The 26,240-nt window shown below is 46.9% G+C and overlaps 1 long non-coding RNA gene across 2 annotated transcripts in view; it reads right to left on the bottom strand.

The window, feature by feature from the left end:
- Window positions 1-26,240, bottom strand: part of LOC103351970 (uncharacterized) — a 100,416-nt gene that overhangs the window by 7,728 nt on the left and 66,448 nt on the right. Inside the window, exons 3-4 of one of the 2 annotated variants that reach the window (XR_016227748.1) lie at window positions 17,366-17,407; window positions 16,496-17,282 (exon numbers count right to left, since the gene is read on the bottom strand). This is a non-coding gene — a long non-coding RNA (uncharacterized LOC103351970). Of the gene's footprint in view, window positions 1-16,495; window positions 17,283-17,365; window positions 17,408-26,240 lie in introns of those variants that run through there. The other variant, XR_007912131.3, reaches the window with a different exon arrangement.

Raw genomic sequence — 26,240 nt, 5'->3', positions numbered from 1 at the left:
GCAAAGGAAGACCTTTCTCTCTGTCTCTGTCTCACTGTCCACTCTGCCTGTCAAAATAAATAAATAAATAAATAAATCTTTAAAAAAAAAAAAGAGAGACAAAACAGGTGACACCCGACCATAGAAGTAGTGTGGGAAGTCAGGAGAAATGCTAGGATTCTAGATGCATTTTGGAGATGTAAATGAACTGAATATGTAAGAGAAAGGTGAGTACTGACTCGTCTTGGCATGAATGACTGCGGTTACTAAGATGGGTAAGAGGACGGGGCAGATCTGAGAAGGAAGGTCAGACTGGGCGCGGGGGGGGTACTTTCAGGGGCCTCATCTCTCCTCCAGGTGAGAACAGCAAGTGGGCACGTGGATAAAGGAATTGAAGGTCAAAACAGAGGTCTGAACTACAAATACATGATTGGGAGTCATCAGCTTTTAGGGGATTTTTCAAGTCACAAGTCTAATTGGGATCACCGAAGGAGTGACCCAGGTCCAAGGACTGAGCCCAGAAGAGCACCAAGATGAACAAGTCAAGGATGTAAAAAAAAACCAGCAAGGAACCCTGAAACCAAGAGAGTGCTGCGTCCTCGAAGCCAAGTGAAGGAAGTGCTCGAATGAGGCCAGCCAAAGGCAAGTTACTGTGAGAGCTGAGAAGTGGCAATGCAGAGGCTGCTTGGGACCTTGCATTCTGAGTGGAGTGGTGGCAGCCACAGGCCTGATGAGTGGGGTTAGGAGGATGTGAAAGGGGAAGTATTGAAAATATATGTACCTTTTGTTAAAGATTTAGTTATTTGAAAGGCAGAGTTAGAGAGAGGCAGAATGGGGGTGGGGGGTGAGATCCTCCACCTGATGGTTCACTCCCCAGATGGCCACAATGGTCGGAACTGTGCTGATCCGAAGCCAGGAGCCAGGAGCTTCTTCCAGGTCTCCCACGAGGGTGCAGTACTTGGGCCATACTCTACTGCCTTTCCAGGCCACAGCAGAGAGCTGGATCGGAAGTGGAGCAGCCGGGACCTGAACCGGCCCCCATATGGGATGCTGGCACTGCAGACAGCGGCCTCACCCACTGTGCTACAGCGCCAGACCCTATATGTACCCTTTTGAAGAGTTTTCTATGCAGAGGAGCAGAGAAATGGAGCTGAGGTGAACAGGGAAATTGAGGCAAGACAGCATTTTGTAATACGGAAGAATGACAATATTATTGCATGCAAGCAGTTGAGAATAATCAAGAAGATAGGAAGAAAGGTCAACAAATGAACTTTAGAAAGGGGGGGAGCAAGCTAGAAAGAAGGAAGGAATCAATTTTATTTTTTTAACTTTTATTTAATAAATATAAATTTCCAAAGTACAGCTTTTGGATTACAACGGCCTTTCCCCCCCATAACTTCCCTCCTGCCCGCAACCCTCCCATCTCCCGCTCCTTCTCCCATTCCATTCACATCAAGATTCATTTTCAATTATCTTTATATATAGAAGATCGATTTAGTATATACTAAGTAAAGATTTCAACAGTTTTCACCCAGAAACACAAAGTGTAAAGTACTGTTTGAGCACTAGTTATAGCATTAATTCACATTTTACAACACATTAAGGACAGAGATCCTACATGGGGAGTAAGTGCACAGTGACTCCTGTTGCTGACTTAACCAATTGACACTCTTGTTTATGGCATCAGTAATCACCCTAGGCTCTTGTCATGAGTTGCCAAGGTTATGGAAGCCTTTTGAGTTCACAGACTCCGATCTTATTTAGACAAGGTCATAGTCAAAGTGGAAGTTCTCTCCTCCCTTCAGAGAAAGGTACCTCCTTCTTTGATGGCCCGTTCTTTCTACTGGGATCTCATTCGCAGAGATCTTTCATTTAGGGGTTTTTGTTTTGTTTTAATTTGTTTTTGGTGCCAGAGTGTATTGGCTTTCCATGCCTGAAATACTCTCATGGGCTCTTCAGCCAGATTCGAATGCCTTAAGGGCTGATTCTGAGGCCAGAGTGCTGTTTAGGACATCTGCCATTCTATGGGTCTTCTGTGTATCCTGCTTCCCATTTTGGATCGTTCTCTCCCTTTTTTATTCTATCAGTATTAGCAGACACTAGTCTTGTTTATGTGATACCTTTGACTCTTAATCCTATCATTATGATCAATTGTGAACTAAAACTGATCACTTGGACTAGTGAGATGGCATTGGTACATGCCACCTTGATAGGATTGAATTGGAATCCCCTGGCATGTTTCTAACTCTACCATTTGGGGCAAGTCCGATTGAGCATGTCCCAAACTGTACATCTCCTCCCTCTCTTATTCACACTCTTATATTTAACAGGGATCAATTTTAGATTTATTTATTTATTTATTTGAAAGTCAGAGTTACACAGAGAGGGGAGAGGCAGAGAGAGAGAGAGAGGTCTTCCATCCACTGGTTCACTCCCCAATTGGTTGCAATGGCTGGAGCTGTGCTGATCCGAAGCCAGGAGCCAGGAGCTTCCTCCGGGTCTCCCATGTGGGTGCAGGGGCCCAAGCACTTGGGTCACCTTTTACTGCTTTCCCAGGCCACAGCAGAGAGCTGGATTGGAAGAGGAACAGCCAGGACTAGAACCAGCGCCCATATGGGATGCCTGAATACCAGCCCCAGGAATAAATTTTTTTAAAAAAATGGAAAGTTGAGAGAAAAGGAGGAGGAGACAGCAAGGGAGAAAGAACCAGAGAGAATTAAACTTCCTCTTGCCTAGTGGTCATGGTAGGGCCCTTGAACTGGCTTAGGCAAGGAGGATTTAGAGAATTGCTACAAGGATTAGCAGTATAATGTTAAGAGCATTGAACCTGACTGTAAATCCTAGTTCTGCGACCTTGAGCAGGTTATTCAGCTTCCTGTGCTTCAGTTTCTTCATATGTAAAATGGGCATGATGAAGCCAGCATTGAGATATAGTGAGTTAAGCCTCCACTTGCAGCACCAGCATCCCAATGGCTGCCGGTTCGTGTCCTCACTCCTCTACTTCTGATCCAGCTTCCTGCTAACGGCCTGGGAAAAGCAGAGGAAGATGGTTGAGGGGTTTGGGCCCTGGCCACCCAGGTGCAAGACCCAGATGAAGTTCCTGGCTCCACGCTCCTGGCTTTGCCTGGCCCAGCCCTAGCTGTTGCAGTCATCTGGGGACCAGCAGATGGAAGATCTCTCACTCTCATTCTCGCTCTCGCTCTCTCTGATTTTCAAATAAATACGTAAATCTTTTTAAAATGGGCATGATGATATTATCTTCCTCACAGGGTTGTTACAAGGCCTAAGTGGGTAAAGTGCTTGGAGCACGATGTGAATGTGAGCTGTCATCATGCCTGTCTCAGGGAATCAAAGGCCAGGAATCTCCCTGGAACCCCACAGGAATCAGGCCCCTGCCTGTCTCTTGTCACCAACCCTACCTGCATCCGGACTTCATTATTTCCTCTCACTCTGTCACCAATAACTCCAGAGCATCACATGCGAAGACAACCAACTTCCCAGAGGGTGCTAGCTGAACTGAACTGCTTTCTGATCTCAAATACAGAAACTCAATAAGGAACACACCAACTTATCCGAGTGACCAAGCCAGGTGCCTATGGGGCCAGTACCAAGTAAGTGGACTGGGATGTAGATCAGTGTCCAGAAAAAAAAAAAAAAAACCTGACGGCTGGGCAGTGGTTGGGGTGGTGGGGGAGAGACAGAGGATGTTTGAGAAGGGCAGTGCCAGTCACCCAAAACAATACTTGCCACACCCCATCCTTGCATATCCCACTATTGCCCCATCCAAGAACAGTGAGCCCAGGAAAAGTGAGCACAAGCCACGTAGGCGGATTCTCCAGAGAGAGCTTTCTAATAGGCAGAGGCATCTCTTTGGTGGAGACCCTTGATAAAAACTGTGGCCCGAGCCTTGGGGACAATGAGCCTCCCAGTTCTGGGGTGTCTCCAGGATGCCTGCATGCTGCTGTACACATTCCCTCTGGCTCCGGCCCTTGGCACGTCCCAACCAGAGTATGGGTGTCTCATTCCTCCCACGACCCAGAATGTCTCAACAAGCCTGCCCACCTGTGGACTGGTGCTTGTGTCTAGATGTGTTGCTCTGAAGGCTGACGACAGACTGACTGTTGTGTCCCCCTTTCCGATTCCCAAGCACCCCCCCCCCATTTTAAGCAGTCCCTGCAGTGTGTTTAAATCCCCAGATTCTAAAACCACAGTCTTGCTGCCATGCTCTGAATGTCTGTGTCCCCTCCAACATTCATACACCCAATGGGATGATATGAGGTGGGGACCCTTGGGAGGTGATCAGAATGTGAGGGCAAAGCCCTTGTGCCTGCAGGTAGTGCCCTTGTCAGAGACCTCAGAGAGAGAGCTGCCTTCCCCCTCCCGCCAGGTGAGGGCACAGCAAGAGAGAGTAAGTATCTAGGACGGATGGCCCTAGAGACCTGTCCTACCCCTTCCCAGCTGAAAGGTACCTTCGATAAACCTCAAATGGAGCCCTCAGCAGATGCCAAATCTGACAGCTCCTTGACCCTGAACTTGCCAGCCTCCAGAACTGTGAGCTATACATTTCTGTTGTTAAGAAGCCACCCAGTCTACAGTATTTTGTTAAAGCCTCCCACAGAGACTAAGACACTTGCCAAGATGCAGGATAATTAGAATGCCAAGAAGAAAAAAAAAAAAACAGCTGGGATCCAGCGAGTCAAGCAGAAGGCTATTAAGGTTTGCCAGGCATAAGATGATTAAGGTTTGGACCAGAGTGATAGAAAGAGGACTGCAGAGGAAAAGACAGACTGGGGAGACATTCTACCGACAAAGTAAATGGAGACGTGTCCCAGAAGTACAGCTCAGTTATACTTATCCAGGATAACTTAGTGTCCTGGAAGAAAAGGGTAGGAAAATGTTTGAAAAATGAGAAGGTGATTACCAACACAAGGAGTGGCAGAGCTGAGAGGAAGGAGAAATATTAGACAATATAAACTGTTTACCGCTGCCTGCTGTGTCATTATTCTCAGCAAAACAGGAGTGAAAATGCATAATAAAAATAAGCTACAAAAAGTTGTGGACCTAGCCTTCCACACCCGATGATAATTTCTTCCATAACTTTTCCCATTGTTTTCAAAAGACTATTGGGGCAGGCGGGGGGATGAGGGAGTACACAGCCATTATGAGAATAAACATAGTGTATTAGTCATGATCCTCCAGAGGAGCAGCCTGAGATGTGGTTCCAGTCTGAGACTGAAGGCCTGAGAGCTAAGAGAACTGATAGTGCAAGTTCAAGTCTGAAGGCAAGACGAAACCAATGTCCGATCTCCAGCAGTCAGGCAAAGAGAGAGCGAGTGAGAGAGAGAGAGAGAGAGAGCGAGCTAGTTCCCCCTCCTTCCACCTTTCATTCCATTCAAGCACTTAGTAGATTATATACTAGCACACACACTGGAGAAGGCAATCTTCTTTATTAAGTCTACCAATTAAACTGCAATCTCATCCAGAGAAGCTCTCACAGAATCACTCTAAGTCATTTTAACCAAATAGCTGGGCACCACATGGACCAGTCAAGTTGCCATGGAAACTTAACCATCATAGTACACCATCACTCCACATCTTTGACTTTAAGTTCTTCCATTATTAAAAATTTTCATATGTCAGTTATTGTAAGTTGACTAACAAAAGCATATTTTTATAATTCTATTATTGCAGCTAGGCAGGTAATGGGAATCATATACCCCTAGATTGGGTGAGACCCTTATTCTACATTATTACAAGACCTAGTGACATGGGGCCGGCACTATGGCATAGGTTAAAGCTCTGTCTGCATTGTCGGCATCCCATATGGGCACCGGTTCTAGTCCCAGCTGCTCCATTTCCGATCCAGCCCTCTGCTATGGCCTGGGAAAGCAGTAGAAGATGACCCAAGCACTTGGGACCCTGCACCCATGTGGGAGACCCCAAAGAAGCTCCAGTTCAGATTGGCTCAGTTCCAGACATTGCGGCCATCTTAGGAGTGAACCAGCAGGTGGAAGATCTCCCTCTCCCTCTCTCTCTCTCTCTCTCTCTCTCTATCTCCTTCCCTCTCTCTGTCTGTAACTCTGCCTCTCAAATAACTATAAATCTTTAAAAAAAAACAGACCTGCCGTGGTTCTGGCCACTGGGAATACAATAGTGGACAACAGAAACAAAAATAATTTTTCTACTTTGTTGTTATGGATTTAGCATTCTAGGGGAGGAAAACAGGAAATAAATAGGGACAGACATTTGGCCCACTGGTTAAAGATACCAGATAAGATGCTAACAACCCACACCAGAGTGCCTGAGATTAATTCCGAGCTCAGACTCCTGACTCCAGCCCCCTGCTAATGCAGAATCTGGGAAGCATTGGTGACGGCTCAAGTCATTGGGTTCTTGCCTCTCACATGGGAGACCTGGATTGAGTTCACAGCTCCCAGCTTTGGTCTCAGACTGGGGGCACTGCAGGCATCTGGGGGGTCAACCAATGGATTGGAGCTCTCTATCATCTATCTATCTATCTATCATTTGCTTATCTTGATCTCTATCTCCCTCTGACTCTCAAATGAAAAAATTTTTAAAAGCACACATATATGGATATATAGATAGATATAGATATATTATGGATACATTCCTGGTACTACAGCAAAATACCTGAGACTGGTAATTTATAAAGAACAGAAATAATTTCATTCTAATAGTTCTAGAGACTAGAAGTTCAAGATGAAGGTGCCAACATGTTTGTTGTCTGGTAAGGGTATAGTCTCTGCTTCCAAGATGGCACCTTGTTGCTCTGCCTTCCCGAGCGGTTGACTGATGTACCCTCATATGGCAGAAGGTAGAAGGGCTAGAGGACCTAACTAGTTCCCTGGATCCCTTTTATAACCCATTCGTGAGGGTGAAGCCCTTGTAACTGAATCACCTCCCGGAGACACCACCCCTCCAGGTCTCTACACTATCACACTGGTTCCAACACATGAATCTGGGGAGGATGCACACATTCAAACTTTTGCAGTGTCTGTTTGTGTGTGTGTCTGTGTGTGTGTGTGAGATGTTAGATGGTGATAAATGCTGTGTAAAAACTAAAGCAAGGGGGGCTGGCGCCATGGTGCAGTAGGTTAATCCTCTGTCTGCGTCGCTGGCATCCCATATGGGTGCTGGTTCTAGTCCTGGCTGCTCCTCTTCCAATCCAGCTCTCTGCTATGGCCTGGGAAAGCAGTAGAAGATGGCCTAAGTCCTTGAGCCCCTGAACCCACGTGGGAGACCAGGAAGAAGCTCCTGGCTCCTGGCTTTGGATCGGCGTAGCTCTGGCCCTTGTGGCCATTTGGGGGGTGAACCAACAGAAGGAAGACCTTTCTCTCTCTCTCTCTCTCTCTCTCTCTCACTGTTTGTTACTCTACCTCTCAAATAAATAAATAATAATAAAAACTAAAGCAAGGGGGCCAGTGCTGTAGCATAATGAGCTAAGCTGCTTCTGCAATGCCAGCAGTTCATATGGGCACTAGTGCATGCCCTGGCTGCTCCACTTCTGATCCAGCTCCCTGCTAATGGCCTGGAAAAAGCAGCAGAAAATGGCTAAGTGCTTGGGCCCCTGCACCCACGTGGAAGACTCAGATGAAGTTCCTGGCTCCTTGCTTCAGCCTGGCCCAGTCCTGGCCATTGAAGCCATTTGGGGAGTGAACCAACAGATGGAAGATATTCTATCTGTCTGTCTCTCTTTCTTTCTGAAACCCTGCCTTTCAAATAAATTAAATAAATCTTTTTTAAAAAACACTAAAGTAGGGAATAGATGTAAAGATGAGAGAATGAACCATGCTGATAATAGTATTCCTGCAGAGGGAACAGCAACTACAGAGGCTCAGAGTCAGCCATGTCGTCAGCGAGTGCGAAGAACATAAAGAGAGCAGAGTCACTGGAGCAGAGCGGGACAATGCTGAGGTGAGATCAGAGAGCTAACTAGAGGGGAGAGGGCAGATCACGTTGGGCCCTGCTGAACTCAAAGTGAAATGAGGAGTGCTGGCGGGGCTTGGGGCTGACAGGTGACAGCATGTGACCTACTCAGTACAAGAATCACCCTGAAAGCATCGAGAACAAGCTTCTGGGTAGAGGGAGGGAGGAAGCGGGAACACCAGCGAGGCGGCTGTTGCAATAGTCCAAGAAAGAGGTCATGGCAGCTTCAGGGTGTTCACCGTGGAGGACAAAAGTGGTTTTGAAGGTGCTACCAGCAGGGTTTTCTGATAGGGCTGGGAGGCGGAAGAGAAGGAGGGGAGTCGGGGTGGCTGCTGGATGGATGGGTGGAGAGCCATTACCTGAAATGGGCAAGACTCCAGGATGAACAGACCTGAGAGGGAAATCATTTTGGCTTTTCTTAACCTGTTAAGTTTGAGACATCTATTACACATTCTAGTGTGCGTGTCAAGTAGGCTATTAGACAGTCTGGCGTGCAGAGGGGAGGTCTAGACTAGAGATACAAGTTTGGGATTTGCTAGTGTATTGATGATTGCTTTGGCTTGAATGCCCCCTCCAAAACTCATGTTTAAATTTATTGTCACCGGGGCCAGTGCTTTGGCTTAGTGGGTAAAGCTGTCACCTGCAGTACTGGCATCCCATATGGGCACCGGTTCCAGTCCCTGCTGCTGCACTTCCGATCCAGCTCTCTGCTATAGCCTGGGAAAGCAGTAGAAGATGGCCCAAGTGCTTAGGCCCCTGCACCCATGTGGGAGACCTGGAAGAAGCTCCTGGCTCCTGGCTTCGGATCGATGCAGCTCTGACCTTTGCAGTCATCTGGGGAGTGAACCAGCAGATGGAAGACCTCTCTCTCTCTCTCTCTCACTCTCACTCTCTGCCTCTCCTTCTCTGTGTAACTCTGACTTTCAAATAAATAAATAGATAAATTTATTGTCACTGCAACAGAATCAAGAGCCTTTAAGAGACTACTAGGCTATGAGGGCTCCATTCTCCTGACTGTATTAGTGCTGTTATCACACAGGGCTGAAATGATTGCAGGAGTCCAACCCGCTTTCTCTCTGTGTTCACACTCGCTCAGCCCGTGATGCCATTGAAGTGCTCTTGGACTTCTCAATCTCCAGAACAATGAGCCTCAGAGTTACAGAGAGAAAGAGTGACACACACACACACACACACACACACACAGAGAGAGAGAGAGAGAGAGAGAGAGAGAGAGAGAACCTTCCATCTGCTGGCCGCAGAAAACAGACTAAGACAAAGATATTTAAAGACATAACACTGAATGAAATCACAAAAAGAGTGGGTATTGCTAGAGAAGAAAACAAGCTCAAGGACTAAGCCTGCAGGCAATGCAATATGAACAAACTGGAGAAAAGAGTAGGAAATTGCAAATAAGACTGAGAAAGAGCAGTCCAAAATGTAGGAAGAAAATAATTTTAAAGGTTATATTTACAAAGTTGTTGCCCAGCCTACATAAAAAGCAGCAGAACCCAGAGTGCAAAATTACCTGCAGAAGTATTACACAGGAGAGGGTATTTAAGTGCAGCAGTTCAGATGCTGCTTGGAATGCCCACAACCCGGGTGGGACCCCCCAATCCCAGCTTCCTGCAAATGCACACCCTGGAGGCAGTGGGTCCCTGTCACCCATCTGGCAGGCCTGGATTTAGTTCCTGGCTCCTGAGTTTGACCTGGCTGCTGTAAACATTTGGGAAGCGAACCAGCAGATGGGAGTGTTCTCTCTCTCTCTCTCTGTGTGTGTGTGTGTGTGTGTCTGTCACTCTCTGCCTTTCAAATAAATAAAATAAATATGTAATGTTTAAATGCTAGACAAATGAATGAATAAAAATTGAAGTTGCTCAGTAATCTTGTCGTTCCCAGCAACATGAATGGAACTGGAGGGCCTCATGTTAAGTGAAATAAGGCAGGCACAGAAAGACAAGCACCACATCTCACTCACATCTGGAATCTAAACAAGTCGATCACACAGAAGTTGAGAGCAGAACAGTGGTTAACATAGAGGGGAAGACTCGAGGTGGGGCAGTTGATCAACAAATCATAAGGCATAGATAGGAGAAGGAAAGATCTGGTGTTCTATTGCACAATAAGATAATTCTAGATCATGATAATACACCATATATTTTTCTAAAAACCCTATAAAAAGATTTTGAGTGTTTTCACCATAAACAAGTAAGTGTTTTGGGGACCAGCATGTGATACGGCGGGATAAACCACTATCTATGAGTCTGGCATCTCATTATCAGAACACCAGTTCATGTCCCAATTACTCTGCTTCTGATCCAGCTCCCTGCTAATGTCCCTGGGAAGTCAGTAGAAGATGGCCCAAGTGCTTGGGCCCCTGCCACCCACGTGGCAGACCTGGATAGAATTCCGGCTTTTGGCTTCAGCCTGGCCCAGCTCTAGTATTTGTGGCCATTTGAGGAGTGAACAAGTAGATGGATTCTTTCTCTTTCTCTCTCCCCCACTCTATCACTTTGCCTTTCAAATACATATATACATATACATATTAATCTTTTTTAAAAAAGAAATAAATGTTTGAGGAAACAGATGTATTTACCCTGACTAGACATTTCACGGTGTATGTGTGAATTGCAACATCACATAGTATCCCATAAGTATGTGCAATTTTTATGTGTCAGTTAAAAATTGAAATTTAAAAAAAATCTGAACTTCTCACCATCCTTAGGCAACTTTTATGCACATGCCAGTATATTAAGTATTCGTATGGAGTCTGGAAGAGTATATGAGGTCAGCAGGTATTTTTGCCAAATTTAACACACGGCCCATCACTTAGGGAACTATATTTCCTGTTCGACTCTGCCCCTCCTCCAACATCCTGGAAATACACTCCCTGGTTCTTCTTTGATCCATCTAGAGTCCCTTTTCCCAGATTCTTCGTCCAAGCCTGGCCTTAGAAAATGAGTTCACTCTGAAATACTCAGGGATGTCTTAATGAGCTTGATTTTCAGCTGTTACCCCTGATGGAACTCACAAACTACATTAAAAAAAAAAAAAAACAACAATCAACTGCGACAGCCTTGACAGGAGACGGGAATGCTATTAGCAACCACTATTAGCAGTGAATGAGTGTCCTTATATATACACTGAGCTCTCTAAGCAGTAAAACGCAGGTGGCTGGGGGAGGAAGAAGCACAAAGAGGTGGGCCAGGACAAAGATAAGCTTTGTTTTCCCTCACTCATTACATTTCCACTTTTCTTACCGCTAAGACACATTCGTTATGGAAACATGCCTGGATAAAGAACCCGGAGAGAAACCGCAAACAGATCTTCAAGTGTCATTTGTGTCTCTGGATAGCTAGAGACACGAATACTAACTCTACCCAGGCTCCTGTAACGCTCCTTTCATTCTGGCTGCAGCCTGGAGGAAATTCTCATTTTGCAATCCCACCTCTGAGGCTTCTTAGTGTGAGAGGGAAACTCAGCTAATGCCAGTTCCAAATGCCATTAAAAAAAAAAAAACCCTCCCTCAAAGTAGCATATTTGATTGTGGTAGTAAAGCATCAGAGGTGGAGGGGCACTCCAAGACCATTCAGTCCAAGATCCTCATTTTCCAGATGAGGAAACTGAGGCACGGAGCAGGAAAATGAGCTGCCCACAGTCAGAGAGTGAGAGAATGGCAGAGCTGGAACATTCCCGAGCTCCCACCCCCGGCTCGGGCTCGCTCTTTTCACTACACGTGAGCACGTACTAATGGAAAACAAATTAAAGCGGAAGATTGCAAAAGGGCTAGAAACCCTGAAATTGCTTGTAAAGGATTGTTATTTTCTCAACTGGTTTTCCGCAGCACCAGAAATTCTAGCTGAAGTAATCCACAGAGCCAAACAAAGAGCATGACAGTCAAATACTAATCACTACTTTCATTTGAAAGCATTTTATTTACAGCCCGCGTTTCTCTTCAAGGGGCAAGACTCCACATATGTAAAGACGGAATTTAACACTATTGAAAGTTTGTTGTAGCGATTACTGACAACTGCAGGTGAATGACTCATGGTTCCCAGGCACACCTTTTCTGCCATCAAACAGCTAAAATTGCTCACCAGCAAAGAGGGAGCCTAGGGCCCGTCTCCGCCTGAGATGGATGGAGCGGGTTAAATCACTGACGACATCAGGCTAGGTTTTTGTGAACAAGGACAGGGAAAGACAGGGCCAGGAAGACTGCATGCGTAAGAGCAGGGGAACAGGTGTGTGGTACTAAATGCCACTCCTTCCGCAGCTCTGTGGGGACATCCCGGGAGCCACCTGGTGTACACTATCCTTAAGAGCACGGATCGTGAGCAGGCAGGGTGGTGGCAGCATCATTCACTGACAGTAAGGATAGAAAATGGGACTTCATTGTAGCAATTAAGACACCATTTGAGGCCGGCGCCGTGGCTCACTAGGCTAATCCTCTGCCTTGCAGCGCCGGCACACCGGGTTCTAGTCCCGGTTGGGGTGCCGGATTCTGTCCCGGTTGCCCCTCTTCCAGGCCAGCTCTCTGCTGTGGCCAGGGAGTGCAGTGGAGGATGGCCCAAGTGTTGGGCCCTGCACCCCATGGGAGACCAGGAGAAGCACCTGGCTCCTGCCATCGGATCAGCGCTGTGCGCCGGCCGCAGCGCGCCGGCTGTGGCAGCCATTGGAGGGTGAACCAACGGCAAAGGAAGACCTTTCTCTCTGTCTCTTTCACTGTCCACTCTGCCTCTAAAAAAAAAAAAAAAAAGATACCATTTGAGACACCGCATCCAGTATCAGAGTGCCTGCTTGGAGTCCTGGCTCCTCTCCCGATTCCAGCTTCCGGCTAATTCACATCCTGGGAAGCAGCAGTGATGGCTCAAATACTTGGGTCCCTGCCACCCATGAGGGAGACCCATATTGAGATCCAGGCTCCTGGCTTCAGCCTGGCACAGCTCAGGCTGTTGTGGGCATTTGAAGAGTGAAAGAATAGATGGGACGAGTGTGTATGAGAGAGAGAGAGAGAGAGAGAGAGAGAGAGAGAGAGAGATGGACTTCCTACAGGAGGCAGCTCGTGAGGAAAGACAAGGAGAACCGCAGGAGGGAAAGCGCAGGGGCGGGGACTGTCGCTCCCCGTCTTCGTGGAGGAACGACACTAAACCCTGCCTAGGCTTCATATCCGAGTCACAGCACCATTATGTCGCTCCCCCTCTTCATGGAGGAACGACACAGGACCCTGCGCTGTTCTTTTGTCTGCTCGGCCTTCCCCGGGTTTGCTGCTGGTTCTTCCCGGGTTGGCTACCATCCCTTCCACCTCCGTGGAAGGGCGGGCCCCCTGCCACTTTCCCCACTTCTGCAGGGGAGCGGCACACCGCCGGCCAGCTCTCTCGGGGGCTGCACAGGTGTTCCTTCAGATAGATGTTCCCCGTGCATGTTCTCTCTCTCCTCCTTTATAGTCCTCTTCCACCAATCCCAACTCTGCTACCCACACGCCAAGTACGCTGCTCTCCTCCAATCAGGAGCAGGTCCTGCTGTTTATTGGTTGAACTGGAGGCAGCTGTGTAGAAGCTGTTTCCTCCTCTCCCAGCGCCATATTGTGGGAGAGCAGATGCATAGAATAAGTCTTAATTCCAGTAACAGTCTAGTCTGAGTTGCTCCCCACAGATCCCCCTTTCTTTTTATTTTTTGGCGTTGATACGCGCCTGTCTTCGGTGCCCCGCGGCACACACTCTGCTCTGCTTGCTAGAGTTGCCCACAGGTGCTTACAAGCCCTACCAATCAGGCAAACCGAATCCGGGTCCTCTCTTCGCCACGTTGTGAGGAGGTTTTTAGGCGCTGATGCGTGCCTGTGTTCGGTGCCCTGCCTGTGTTCGGTGCCCCTGCCTGTGTTCGCATGCTCTGCTCTGCTAGAACTGCCTGCAGGTACTTACAAGCCCTACCAATCAGGCAAACCGAATCCAAGCCTTCTCATTACCATCTTGTGGGGAGACTTATTGATGTTAATTCATGCCTATCTTCAGTGACCTGCGGCGCATAAGCTGCTAGCCGCCCGCAGGTGCTCACCACCTCCCTAATCAGGCAGACCGAATCCAAGCTCTCTCATTGCCATGTTGTGGGGAGGCCTTATTTTTCTCTATTTCTCTATCTCCGGGCATTTCTATCTCTCCCATTTTACTTCTATCTGCCAGCATTCCTATTTCTCTCATTTTACTTCTAAACTTCTGTTTCTCTTATCCCTGCAGCTTCCCGGCACCTGCCCCAAGGCTGCTTCTCGGCGCCTCACCCCGAGGCTGCTTCTCGGCGCCTCACCCCGAGGCTGCTTCCCGGCTTTGCGCGCTCCGCGGTCTCCGCGCCCTTTGCGCCCGCACCACGGCCTTCGCGCTAGCCCCACGTTCCCTATCTATTAGCGCCCCGTGCGCTCTCCCCGTTCGTGCCCCACACGCTCTCTGCGCGCGGCAGCTTCCGCGAGTCGCACAGCCTAGCTCACGTTTCCGCCACCAGTATTCAGTCTAAGTTCCCCGGGCTAACCTGGCGAAATCCAACCTAGCCTACGTCTCCGCCTTACGGTTTGGCTTCCCGTCTTTTGCTCCCCGGGCTAATCTGACGGATTCCAACCTGGCCCAAGTCTCTGCCTCTGGTTCCAGATTTTCGCCTTTTGCTCCCCGGGCTGACTTGAAGAATCCCAAGCTGGCTTACGTCTCCGCCTCAGCCTGCCCCTGCAGCTTCATTTTCCCTAATATTTTTCTCTACCCGGTATGTTTCCCTAAGTTTTCTTCCAACAATATTCCCCTCTTATTTCTCCTGGCTTCTCCCCACAGTCCGTATCCGAGTCTAAGTTTCTTCTAGGTTTCACTTTCACTTTCAACCTGCAGTCCATATCTGGGTCTAAGTTTCTTCTTGCTTTCACTTTAAATCCTAACTTCTTTCCCACAGTCCGTATCCGAGTCTATGCTTAGGCTTTCAATAGCTTCTTCCGGCACCTTTTCCATCCGGCTTTTCCCTAGGCTCTTTGCTAGTCTCTCTCTCCGGTATTTTCCCACTTCTTCCCGTTTCTTCCCTCCTAGGTTTCCTATCCTCCTAGGTTTTCCTATCCGAGTCATGGCACCATTATGTCGCCCCCCCCCTTCATGGAGGAACGACACAGGACCCTGCGCTGTTCTTTTGTCTGCTCGGCCTTCCCCGGGTTTGCTGCTGGTTCTTCCCGGGTTGGCTACCATCCCTTCCACCTCCGTGGAAGGGCGGGCCCCCTGCCACTTTCCCCACTTCTGCAGGGGAGCGGCACACCGCCGGCCAGCTCTCTCGGGGGCTGCACAGGTGTTCCTTCAGATAGATGTTCCCCGTGCATGTTCTCTCTCTCCTCCTTTATAGTCCTCTTCCACCAATCCCAACTCTGCTACCCACACGCCAAGTACGCTGCTCTCCTCCAATCAGGAGCAGGTCCTGCTGTTTATTGGTTGAACTGGAGGCAGCTGTGTAGAAGCTGTTTCCTCCTCTCCCAGCGCCATATTGTGGGAGAGCAGATGCATAGAATAAGTCTTAATTCCAGTAACAGCCTAGTCTGAGTTGCTCCCCACAGGGGATGAATACAGGGGGTCTGTGTACAAGTGAGGCTGCCGGAAGATTGGGAAAAGGTGGGCAGAAGCGGGGCGGCCAGAGAGCCATGCAGAAGAGTATGGACCTGGTGGAGCTAGAGAACAGGATGGCATGAAGATCTGAGCTTGGAGCCCATTTGGGGAAATAAACATTGCAAAAGCAGCCGTGTGGCAGGACGGATTCGGCAGGGGGAAACAGCGAGGAAGGTAGTTATGGCAGCCCCAACAGGAAATGATGGAGGGTTAGATTATAAAACTGGAAGAGGGGGCCTGGTGCTGTGGCGCAGAGGCTTAAAGCCCTAGCCTGCGGCACCAGCATCACACATGGACACTGATTTGAGTCCTGGCTGCTCCACTTCCAATTCATCTCCCTGCTAATGTGCCTGGGAAGGCAGTAGAAGATGGCAGTAGAAGTGTTTGGGCCCCTGCACCCACATGGGAGATCCAGGCTCCTGGCTTCAGATTGGCTCAGCTCTGGCTGTTGAGGCCATTTGAGGAGTGAACCGGTGGATGAAAGACTCTCTCTGTCTACCTCTCTCTGTAACTCTGTCTTTCAAATAAATAAAATAAATCTTGGGGGGAAAAACTGGAAAAGGAACGGGAATTAGCAGTGTCAAAGATGCTTGAGCCTAAAGAAGGAAGAAAGGTTAGACCACTTGGATTTAAACTAATTTTGTCACTGCTTGCTGCGGATCTGTGATGATGCTGTATGCCATTGCTTTTGGATAAACAGGACTGAGAAAACCTCTCCCCCCACTCTTTGCCCCCTCCTCCCCAGCGTGTGTGTGTGGATGTGTACACATAGGTTGCAGAGCCTGACGCCTAAGGCAATCTGCCCTATACCTTCTGTTGTTCTGAATCTTATTAGAGGGAAGACAGGGAGATGGTCACAGGCATTCATATATGCAGATACTGTTTGGCTTAAATGAGTGACATTCCTCATTTATTGTTTCCCATAACAGGAAACCCCAAAGTAGAGCAAACTCCAAGTATCCATCAACACGATTTATTTTAGAATATTTTCACTCTGCTCCCCACTCCCCAAACCTCTCACAAGCCCCTATTCTGGCCCCATACATCACTGATGACAGTGGAGAAGGGTACGTGCACTTTGGAGAACAGTTCTAGTTGCACCTGGTAAAGTTCGGTGTATACATCCCGTATGTCTTGGAAATTTCACTTCCAGTTGTTCATCTAAGAGCAATGGAAATCTATGTCCACAGAAAGACTTGCATGGGAATGTTAGCAGTACCTTTTTTCATAACGGCCAGAAACCGGAAGCAATCTAAATGCCCAACAGCAGACGAATAAGCAAACCAGGTTGTAATCCAGACAAGGAAATGCTACGTCATGACGAATATGCTCATTAACCCATATGAGTCTCAAAAGCCTTCTGCTGAGCAAAAGAAGCCAGACTCAAAATCTAACGTAGTGTAAGATCTCGTTTGTTTTGCTCTCTATAAAAGGTAAAACTAAGGCAAGTGACAGCAAGGAGATCCATGGCTTCCTGGGGCTGGGGTGGCGGAACTGACTGCAAAGGTTGGAGAGGTCACCTTTAGCATGTCGGGAATGTTCTACCTCTTGATTGTCATGATGGAGTCTTGGGTGTACGCATTTGTCAAAACTCATCAACCTATAGCACTTCAAAATGGTGTACTTTATTATGAATAAATAATACTTCAGTGAGGTTGATTTTAAAATCTTGACTGTTGATCACGCCAGAGAAGTGGAGACAGTGCATTGTTGTGATGAATGGGGGCAAATCCGAGTCTTCCTTCTCTTTTTTATTAAAAATTGTAAAATATGAATAATTCAAGCATACAAATTACAGAAAATAATAGAACAGACACTTCTGTACTTACCATTAAGATAAAACAGAGGTAAACACTTTGTCTTATGGAACTCTAAAAAAAAAGGAAGAACAAAAGAACAGGAGAGAGAAAACATTACCATTTCAGGTAAAGCCTCACTTCCATCACTTCTGTCTTCCTCCCCCCTCCCCAGAGAGAGCCATTTTCCTCAAGTTAATGTTTATTAAGCAGCTGCCTGGTTTTGCACATTTGCCATGTAAATATATGTCTATAAATAATGCATAGCATTGTTTTGTGTATTTTTTGACTGTATATAAATGGAATCTACTGCATGTATCTTCAAGCAAATTACTATTATCATATAACATTATTTTTTGGATTTTGTATACATTGATTCAGATAGATATAGCTCATTCATTTTAGCTACCATGTGAATAAGCCACAGTTCATTTAGCCTTTCCTCAGCTAGGAATAGTATGTTCCAACTTCATCACTTTTATAAGAGGGCTGCAATAAGCATCCTCATATGCATTTTTGTATTGACACGTGCAAGGGTTTATCTTGGGTAGCATACAGATGTGGAGTTGCATCGCTTCTCGGCCTTTTGGCTAAGATCAAGTGTAGATGTGGAGTTGCTAGTTTGAAGAACCTTATGGATATGTATGCTGCTTAAGAAACACCATGAAACTTGGTGGCTTAAAACAGTAACTACTTTTCATAAATCTGCAGTTTGTACAAAGATGGCTCATCTCTATTCTACACAGAATCACCTGGTTGGCTCTCCTGGCACTGGAATCCTCACTTCCAAAATAGGATCATTCTCATTATTGGCAAATGAGTAATGGGTGTCACCTGGGAGCTCCGCCGGTGCTGTCAGCGGTGGATCTCCGTTTCACTCTGTGTGTGGCCCTCCGTGCACAGCAGTGTTTTGTATATTTTTGAATGCATGTAAGTGAATGCATGGTGTTACTTGGACTTTCTCACACAGCATGGTAGGTGGATTCCAAGTAGGCCCAGGCAGAAATCAAAGCCTCTTCTGATCTTGTGAATAAAATCCTAGTACATCACATCCAGTGCCTTCTATTAGTCAAGTAAATGACTAAAGCCAGCCCAAATTCAATGGGAGGAGTGAAAAAGGAATCTGCAGCCATTGTAAGCCTACCACATTCCACCTGCTAACTCTCTAAATATAGATTATTTATATTTTTCATACATGCAAAAAAGATTCCCTCCTCCCTTTCCCCACAGCTTGTAGTCTAGGGCTACAGATTCACTCTGTGAGGGAGAGGCTGCTGGGGTTTTTCATCCTCCCCCAGCCCCAGGCTGCCAAAGTTCTATTCCTGGCAGGCAAATCTGAAAGGATTGGATCTTCCTTTCATGGCCCAGCTCCCACTGGTACGATGAAGCAACAGACCCAAAGGACTGGCCCCCAAGTGGCTTCACCAGCCTGCTCATGGGATAGAGATTCCACATGAGACAGGCAAGCTGAGAATACCAAAGGGTACTGACATCTGCAGAGCCCACTGGTGAAGCAGGAGTGTCACTCTGGAAGAAGCTTCCCCCAACTCCAGGGTAGTGGTGCAGAAGTTCTGCCCACGGTGACAGGCAGACCTTAAGGACAGACAGAGCACCATAGCACTGCCTGTGATGGTGGGCTTTATTTAAACGAGAACTTGACTCAGTTGTAATAGAAATTAACAAGAGGTCAACGTTCAACCCAGACAAGGGAGACAACATGATGGGAAGAAGTTCCACCCACTGCTCCAATGGAAGCTGACCGTTTTTTTTATTGGGTTGGGGGGGCATGGCCTCTAAGTCTCTGGCTCATCCCCCTTGGCACAGGCACTTCAGTTTGCACCCAGCTTGGCGTTCTGCACAGGCACGGTTGGTTTTTTGCACATGACACGCTCAAAATGGTGCTTCTGCTCACTGACACCTCACCAGAAAGGTCGTAAATAGGTCATACCAGCCTATTCTGGGCACCCCTACTGGTTGGGGAAGTCCCTAATGGGGCAGTAGAAGATCTTTTGCAGTTAGTAATGGTCTGAACACTCCCTGCTCCTATTGGTTTGAAGCTGGGTGGAGCAACCTTTGGTCAGAGGAGGATACATAGATTAGGAGATGGCTATGTAGTCAGTGGGGACGGGCTTGATTTAGTGAGTCCTGCCTCTGCCCTATAGGGGCAGACATTTGGTGCAGTCATTAAGATGCTTGGGACACCCGCATCCCATATTGGAGTGCCTGGGTTCAAATCCTAACTCCGTTTCCAATTTCAGCTTCCTGCCAATGCATACCCTGGGAAGCAGCAGGTGATGGCTCAAGTACTTGTGTCCCTACCACTCAATGCAGGAGACTTGGAATGAGTCTCTGACTGCTGGCATCAGCCTGGTCCTGCCTCAGCTGTTGTGGGCATTTGGGGAGTGAACCAGCACATGGAAGATTATCTTTCTCTCTCTCTCTCTCTCTCTCTCTTTCTCTCTCTCTCTCTCTCTCCCGTCAAATGAAAATAAATAAATCAAAATTTTAAAAGAGAATGTAGAGAAATTCATACCTACAGGTGTGGTGAAAAACTGGAGATTTTGGTGGCAAGCAATTAAGAGACTGGTAGCTTCATAAGACTACTAAGTACCAAGCAAAATGGCAGAGCAGTCAGAAGATTAGCAGAGAGAATTTGGAGGAGCCAGTCCAGAAGATCACTATTGCAATCACACTTCCCACACAGGTCCTAAGACTGCTGTACTTTTCTGTACATCATTAGGCAAGATTTACTTCAGTTCTTTGAACATATTTATAATAGTTACTGCATTATTCTGTTTTCTATTACTATAACACACTGCCTGATGCTTGGCAACTCATAGAGAAAAGAGATATTTGGCTCATGGTTCTGGAGGTTTGAGGACATGGCACTGGCATTGAATCAGCTCTAGTGAGGGCTGCATGGAAGAAGACATCACATCAGGAGCACATGCAAAAGGAGAGATCATATGGAGACACAGAAAGCCAGAATGAGGTGACAGGCCAGGCTCTCTCTTTCTCTCAAAGACGGATTTATTTATTTGAAAGGCAGACTCACAGAGAGAGAGAGGCAGAGACAGAGAGACAACAGAGAGAAATTTTCTATCTGCTGATTCACTCCCCAAATGGCCACAACACTGAGGTCTGGGCAAGGCTGAACCCGGGAACCAAGAACTCCATCCGGGTCTCCCAGTGGGTGACAGGGGCCCAAGACCTTGGGCTACCTTCTTCTGCCTTCCAAGGCACATTAGCGGGAAGCTGCAGAAGCAGAGTAACCAGGACTTGAACTGGCACTCTGATATGGGATGAGAGTGGCACATGTAGTGCCTTGACATGCTGTACCATAACGCTGGCCCCAGGCTTTCTCTTTAAAAAAAAAAAAAAAAACAGCTCTCCAGGGGCCGGCATTATGGTGCAATGGGATAAACCACCACCTGCAATGCCAGAATCCCCTGTGGAAGCCGGGGCACCTAGCAGCTCCAGTTCCAATACAGCTGCCTGCTAATGTGTTTGGGAAGGCAGCAGAAGATGGCCCAAGTATGTGGGCCCCAGCCATCCTTGTGGGAGACCCAGATGGAGTTCCTAGTTCCTGGGTTCTCAGCCCTAGCCATTGTAGCCATTTGGAAAGTGAGTCAGCAAATGGAAGATCGATCTCTCTCTCTCTCTCTCTCTCTCTTCCTCTTTCTGCCATGCTGCCTTTTGAATGAATGAATGAATGAATAAATAAATAAATAAAATATTTAAAGGGGGAAAAGCAACCCTCCAACCAGGCAGGGGTTCTGTGAGAACTACATCAATTCCTTCCAAGGACAGAACCCCCAAAGGCCTTAATCACCTTCCACTAGGCCCCACCTCTTTTTTAAAAAAGATTTATTTTATTTATTTGAAAGGCAGAATCCAGAGAGAGAGAGAGAGTGTGCGCGAGCTTCCATCTGCTGGTTCACGCTCCAAAGGGGCTGCAATGGTCAGGGCTGGGCCAGGTCAAAGCCAGGAGCCAAGAGCTTCATTCGGGTTTCCCATGTAGGTGCAGGGGCCCAAACACTTGGGCCATCCTCTGCTGCTTTCCCAGGAGCATTAGCAGGGAGCTGGATAGGAAGTGGAGTAGCTGGAACTTAAATCGGTGCCTATGTGGGATGCTTAACTTGTTATACCATAGCACCAGCCCCATAGGAGTCACCTCTTAAAGATTCTACCACCTCTCCCATTGCCATCCTGGAGATCAAGCTTCCAATACATGAACCTTCAGGGCACAAGCCACATTGGAACCATAGCAGCTGCTTTGAAGCCTTTGTGATTTTCTCATTACATCACATCTAATGACACACGCCAGTTTGTCCCATTATTGGCAATGATAATGTGACAAGTTTGTTAAGGCAGTGTCCCTCATTGTAACAGTAGCCTTTCCTTTGTAAATAGTGTTAAAATTGTCTAAGACTGTCCACTGAGGAGCTCGCATTGTGGTGCAGCAGGTTAAGCCGCCACCTGCAATGCCAGCATCCCATACGCGCACCTGTTCGAGTTCTGGCTGCTCTGCTTCTGATCCAGATCCCTGCTAATGGCCTGGGAAAGCAGCAGCAGATGACCCAAGTGTTTGGGCCCCCGCCTCCCATGAGAGACACCTGGAAGAAGCTGCTGGCTCCTGGCTTCGAATCAGCCCAGCTGCAGGTTGTTGCAGCCATTTGGGGAGGGAACCAGCAGATGGAGGATCTCTGTCCCTCCCTCTCGCTCTGTAGCTCTGCCTTTCAAATAAACAAATAAATAATTTGTAAAAAGGATTTACATGTGATCATGTGAAGAAGCAAACAGAGGCTAGTGAAACATGAGACTGTTAGGATGTCTTTTATTTATGGCCCATGTTCTGTGGAACTTATACATCATGGGGTCCCTGACACAAGTTCTCCCAAACTCTGAAGACCAGGAGACAGTGAGCCCCCACAGAATCAGCCTGGTTTCCCAACACTAGATCAATTTCTCTTGCTTCCCTCCCTGTTCAATGAATGATGATTCTGCTCTAAGGGACATGGGCATTTTAAAAGAGTTCATTGGCTATGCATCAACATCTGTATGGCAAACGCAGAATTCTGCAGCAACAAGCAGGGCACACTGGCATTCTGATTTAATCACGAGCAAGAAATGCTCTTCAGAGATCTACGGATGTGCCAGAATACCAAAACTATTGCAACAGCTGCAACACATTACACATTCTTAGGTGTTGTGCTTTTCTTTAGGGGAGAAAGAGGTGTATGTGTTTAGAGGGGAGTTGTTAATTTCATCCTCGTATATGTAGGTAAGGATTAAAAGGATATAGTCACACAAGTCAGTCTCCCAGAATTCAATGAAGTCTTCCTTGGGCAGCTGTAGGAAAGCTGACTACAGATAAAACCAAAACAAAGAATGAAGACAAGTAGCCTCCCATGCGTTCTGTGCAAATGAGACATTGCACTTGGACTCTAGAAAGGAAGTCTCTTTGTCGCACTTCATGTGCTGCTTTCTGGAAAAGAAAGGCAAACCTTGATTTCAAAGACGATTTGCACTCATGAATTGACTGTTTATATACCCTCAGGCCACGAATGAAGCGCTCTAGGGTCAGAATCCCATAATCCAAAAAGTCCTCTTTGGGCCGGCACCATGGCTCACTTGGCTAATCCTCCGCCTGCAGCGCCAGCACCCAAGGTTCTAGTCCCGGTTGGGGCGCTGGATTCTGTCCCAGTTGCTCCTCTTCCAGTCCAGCTCTCTGCTGTGGCCCGGGAGTGCAGTGGAGGATGGCCCAGGTGCTTGGGCCCTGCACCCCATGGGAGACCAGGAGGAAGCACCTGGCTCCTGGCTTTGGATCGGCGCAGCGCGCCAGCCATAGCAGCCATTTGGGGGGTGAACCAACGGAAAAGGAAGACCTCTCTGTCTCTCTCTCTCTCACTGTCTCACTCTGCTTGTCAAAAAAAAAAGTCCTCTTTGACTAATCCTAAGATTCTTATCCCGGGGCCCATGAACCCCTGGGGGGATCTCTAGCAGACTTCATAAAAGACTTTGTACGCCCCATCTATGTCATCTATGGTGTGTGGGAGTGAGGGGTTAGGGCTTATTTGCATCCATTTGTGAAGGGGGCCCTTGTTTTCCTCAGATTCTCCAAGGTACTTAGAACCCTTAGCAAAATGGCTGGGCTGCTAGAGCAAACAATGGTTGAGCTCTTGCCCTGGTCTACAAAGGCTTAGAATTTATGAAGAAACAGTGGCTTAAATAAGTTCGGATCTGTCAAATATAATCCAAAATGGCACACGCGGAACATCAACAGTTTTGACGTCCTAGGCAACATGCTGAGTGTTAGCACTGGGGTCACTGGGGCAGGTGAATCTTAGTTTGCCCTCTTCCTCACCAGGCTCATACATTCTCCTTAGCCCTAACAGAATATTGTCTGCACCATGCTCTACAACTGAATCGTGGCATCTACCTAGCTGTTGTGCTCCTGACTTGCAGTGTCAAATGCCAAAGACAAAAATAATTTTTAGAAAATGGCAGCATTTACTCTATGATAAGCACCGTGTCCAGTGTTTCACCTGTCATTTAGTACTCACAGCAATCCTATAAAGTTAGTGTTACTATTAGTCCATTTCACTGATGAGAAAACTGAGGCCCCAAACTGAGGTTGTGACTACTCTAAGGGCATACAATTGGTAACAGATAAAATTGTCAAAGATCATGATAGTCGCCTCTAAAACATACCGCTCTCCACTCCTCCAACAATAACCTGCTCCACTCAGAACACCTTCTCATACACTTACTCAATGCAGTCCATATATCTCTCCAGGTATTCGTAATCCCAGAAAAAAAAATAAAACTCTTTAATATTCACTATTGCCAAACACTATACAGAGTATTTTTCATATAGCATCTCATTTAATCCTAACTACAAAAATTACCCAGGACTAGGGTGCATAATGAAGCAGTACGGTTAGTAGTCAAGTAGACAAGGAAATCAAGGTTTTGAGAAATTAAATAATTTGCCTGAGACCAAAAAGCTACTAGGCGGCAAAAGTGAGACATGAATTTAGGATTATCTGACTCAAGACACTGCCTTCTTAAACACAATAGAAATCTTTTAAAAATATTTCCATGGGATGTTAAGAAATGAGTCACTGATGCAGTGCGGGTGTCAACATCGAACTTCATTTTCACTTTCCTGTGTCCCTCTCCAGGAGACAGAGCATCACATGCAGCAAACTGTGTGAACAGAAGTATAATGAGACAGAGCCTAGACACTGTGTGCATAGGTAAGCCAACCAATACACACAACTTCCAATCCACTAACCCAGCCATGCCGGATTTAAAAAAGAAAAGGGCAGAGGATGTGACCAAAATACACTCTCAGCAAGCAGCACTTTTTGTCCACCCCCACCCCTGCTTTATTGCCTTGTTAGACAAGAATTATGGCATAAAGCACATGGCTTATATCGTAAGCAGGTCACATGTGGTGCTGGTGACCTGCGGCTCTTATCTACCCCTAGCAGATTCACTTACAGCCCTCTTCTATCTCTGCACACTTTCCTGAATATAAACATGCTTCCTCAGTGGTCTCTACCTTGCTTCCATTCTTTCTCTGCACTTGCCTTGGGTAGGGAACACACAGAATTCTGGGACTAGACATAAGGATCCTTTAGTGAGACAATAGTCTCAGAATTTAAAAAAAGGAGGAAGGCTACTGTGTCTCTGCTGCAGATGGCAGTAAGGGGAGGGGGAGAAGTAGTCAGAATACAAAATCGCCTTTCTTTGTATGCATGGTCAGATTTGCTATTCGAAATTCAGCAAGCTCTGCAGACATGAAGCTCTGTACTGCCTCCCGGCTTGGCAGCTCTTCCCTTTCTGTTGGGATGAGTGCCCGGCCTCAGGGAATAGTTCCTTTAGATGTCAGCTACACACCTTGCCCAGACAAAGCTTCCAACAGCTTGACTTATTCTAAAGCACCCCCATAGCAACTGAGAGGCTATTAGCACGGTTAGATGTCAGGTGGGCCGAGCTGTATCTGCATAAAGCAAGAGACATGGAGACGAGAAGGATAATGTTGGTAGAAGCTTTGCGAGTGAGAAAAAAATGTCACTGAGAATCTATTGTAGAAGAATCTTATGCTCTTTTCAGGTGAGCTTCTAGAGAATTCTTCAACTTCTGACTTTAGTGTCATAAGCGAAGTGTCCTCCTTAGGAAAGATTGGAGCCTTTCCAGTGTAATATGTAGAGATAGCATTAGGAGACAGATTTGAGGATGTCAGCATTATCACCACACACATTCACTCATCTGCACAACCCTTAAGCAAGTATCACAAAAATATCTCATGCTAAAAGCACTGGGGATTTTCTAAGACATTTTACAGGGCTTACTTTATCGGATAAAGGCAGACTTATTGCATTTTATAGGCTAATGAATCAAACATGCTTATAACTCTGCTATTTGAACAAGGGACACACACCATATTAGTGTACAGTGTATAATAAACCAATGGCTTTAGTTGTTAAGAGAACAGGATTGGGGTGGTCATTTGGCGTGGTGGTAAAGACACCACTTGGGATGCCCATATCCCATAGAAGAATGTCTGGGTTTGAGTCTCAGTTCCACTCCAAATTCCAGCTTCCTGTTGAGGCACATCCTGAGAGGCAGCAGGTAATAACTTAAGCATTTGGGTCCCTGCCACTTATGTGGGACAAACATACTGATTTCCTGGCTCCTGGCTTTGACCTGGCTTTGCCCAGGCCATTCCAGGTGTTTCGGAAATGAACCAACAGATTAGAACTCTCTTTCTCTCTCACTCCCCCTCCTTCTCAAATAAAATACATTAATTAATATATAAATAAATAATTTTTAAAAGAGAGAGAAAAGGTTTAAGAGGTAGCCTTATCTGGCTTTGAGTTCCTTTCAGCTTACATAC

The sequence above is a fragment of the Oryctolagus cuniculus genome, chromosome X (genome assembly GCF_051225735.1).
Source record: "Oryctolagus cuniculus isolate XC-2025 breed Fujian yellow rabbit chromosome X, ASM5122573v1, whole genome shotgun sequence".
Classification (NCBI taxonomy): Eukaryota; Metazoa; Chordata; class Mammalia; order Lagomorpha; family Leporidae; genus Oryctolagus; species Oryctolagus cuniculus.
This window is presented reverse-complemented; position numbering and strand designations above follow the sequence as displayed.